Source organism: Priapulus caudatus, unplaced genomic scaffold (assembly GCF_000485595.1).
Source record: "Priapulus caudatus unplaced genomic scaffold, Priapulus_caudatus-5.0.1 Scaffold138, whole genome shotgun sequence".
Taxonomy (NCBI): Eukaryota; Metazoa; Priapulida; class Priapulimorpha; order Priapulimorphida; family Priapulidae; genus Priapulus; species Priapulus caudatus.
In genome coordinates, this window is record NW_014577199.1 from 368,792 (window position 1) to 371,291 (window position 2,500).

At 43.1% G+C, this 2,500-nt stretch overlaps 1 protein-coding gene across 1 annotated transcript in view; it reads right to left on the reverse strand.

Annotated features, from left to right (window-relative positions):
* Nucleotides 1–2,500, reverse strand: part of LOC106806047 (helix-loop-helix protein 1-like) — a 9,423-nt gene that overhangs the window by 6,027 nt on the left and 896 nt on the right. The gene's annotated exons all lie outside the window — the stretch shown is intronic.

Sequence of the window (2,500 nt, forward strand, 5' to 3'; positions counted from 1 at the left end):
GTGTGTGCGTGGGTGTGTGTGTGTGCGCGCTGGTGCGTGTGCGTGGTGTACGTGTGTGTGTGTGTGTGTGTGTGTGTGTTTGTGTGTGTGGTGTGTGCGTGTGTGTGTGTGTATGTAATGTATGTGTGTGTAGTACGTGTGTGTGTGTGTGGCGCGCGCGTGTGTGTGTGTGTGTGGTGTGCGTGTGCGCGCGCGAATGTGTGTGTGTGTGTGTGCGCGCCCGCGTGTGTGTACGTGTGTGTGTGCGCGCGCACGTGTGTGTGTGTGTGTGTGTGTGTGTGTGTGTGTGTGTGTGTGCGCCGCGCGTGTGTGTGCGATCGTGAGAAATGGCGAGGAGCGAAACGCGCCGGAACGGCGAGTGACGGTGGTCGCGGACATCTTCCCCGATAATTCTTAGACAGAAGTGTTTCAGATTACTCGTTCGCACGCGTTTATCTTTACCGATGTTAGATATTAAATTTTGAACGGGCGGAATTTTTATGCGGTTTTCAAAAGATGATTCACCATAAAAAAAATGTTTCTTGCGTGCGTGTTCTTCGCTATGTTATAGACGGATACTGGTAATAAACCGGCGTCATTAACAAGACATTTAATTCCACTCCCGCTTCGGATGTAAGCATCAAATACAGATTAATCAATATAATCCTATCTTAAGCCGAGCGTCTTACGGTGTTACTAACGGTGACAACCAGGATGAGTGTAATGATATCTACATTTCCTATAGTAATGACTCGTCATTAACGATCCCAGTTAATTGGTCAGAAATAAGTTCGAATAATAATATTTAGTTAACGTGAACACGAAGCGTCCATATATGCCAGCAATGAACACGATTCAAGACAGCAAACTGTAGAATTATTATGAAATTTCTTACTGCGCTTGCAGTGTTGTTGTGCCACAGTCAGTGATACGGAAAGAAAATGACATTATAACGTTTGCGATGCGCCTGGTCGCCCGCAGTTAACACCCAGCGGGGATTACATCAATAATACAGCGATCTAAGAAATCATCATTGATATCACAACAATATACGAACCGTTATTTTGTAATAGCGTTCTAGTCAACCGATCGCTTCCATTCGCTGAGCGTTGTGGAGTGACGGTGATTCCGGGATGGAGACACAGGGATGCGGGTTCGATCTCTAACAGCATCACGGACAACAGCAATTATGGTATTGTAATTACAGCCAATTAATGGGACACCGCGCGGCGAGATGAAAATTAACGCTCGTAATCTGATCTCTGCTTTTTTGCCTTCGTAATATTTGAGAAAGTTGTAAACACGAGTTAATACGTGTTACACTTATGATTAATAATAGACATTCGAGGCGCTCTAACCGAATGTTCTAATGCCACGAACCCTCCGAGAGAATTTTGTGCATTATCATGAAATAATTGAACAGTTTTCAGCTCCCGTGGGCCTGTTAACGGTATTATGTTGAAACGATTTTAATGCCGATATTGCATTTTAACCAAAAATGACAGCGAGGATGCCATGCAGAGCTCGATCTCCATTTACGCCTCGCTTGCATTATTAACGCCGCAATTAGATCATATTTAATCGAAGTATGAATAATTGAGTGTGAGTTATAGACACGTATATACAGTAGCCCGGTACATCAGCGTTTAGTAAGATGTGTTATTCGATGCTGCTTACGCACTTCCCCCCCCCCCTCCGCCGTCGTAACTAGAACATCGCCGTCGTGGTTAGCATAGTATACTACATATATAATGTTATTTCGCAAGACACGTGACACGTGGTGCTGCTGGATGCACACAGTATACTCGCGTGGATATAAGTGTATAGCGCGGTTCATAGCGGTTCGCACATGTACGCACGTACACACAAACGAACTAAGGCAGCTTATATATCGCTCTTTTTCAATAATAACATGTTAATTTGCATAAAAATTGGTAGCGTGCGTTGTGAAGTCAATAACCACTGGTATTTGGGATCATATTGCCATTTTATACACCCTAAAACTACACGTTCAATCTTCTGTAAAATGCCGGGATATTATTTACAGTTGATGAGGACAACACGCACACGCGAGCGCAGCTGCACTCACGATATATGATTAAGTAATTGATTGCCTCTTGTAAACAGTTTCCTGCCACTGTATAGTCTAGTTGTACTAAATTATTATCTACCTGGGGAATTCGCTTTACAAATATTTTGCTATGCTTCCCAGTCAACGTTTTCCTTGAATATAAGTTCACAACCGCAAAATCACCTTCTGTGAAGTTAATAAATCGTTCGATATTATTCTCGCGAACATCATTTTTAACCTATAAATGTAAGATGTGAAAAATATCAAGATGGCGATTCATTAAAATCAACGTGACTGTAACAAATCTTGTAGTCTGACTCCAGTCACAAGCTACCTGTTCTGTTTTATCACCCCCCCCCCACCCCGCCTCGGCACTTAATCGAATACACGTCGTACGTTTTATATACCAAATTGTTTCGATAAACTAACAGCACATTGCCCAAACTCGAG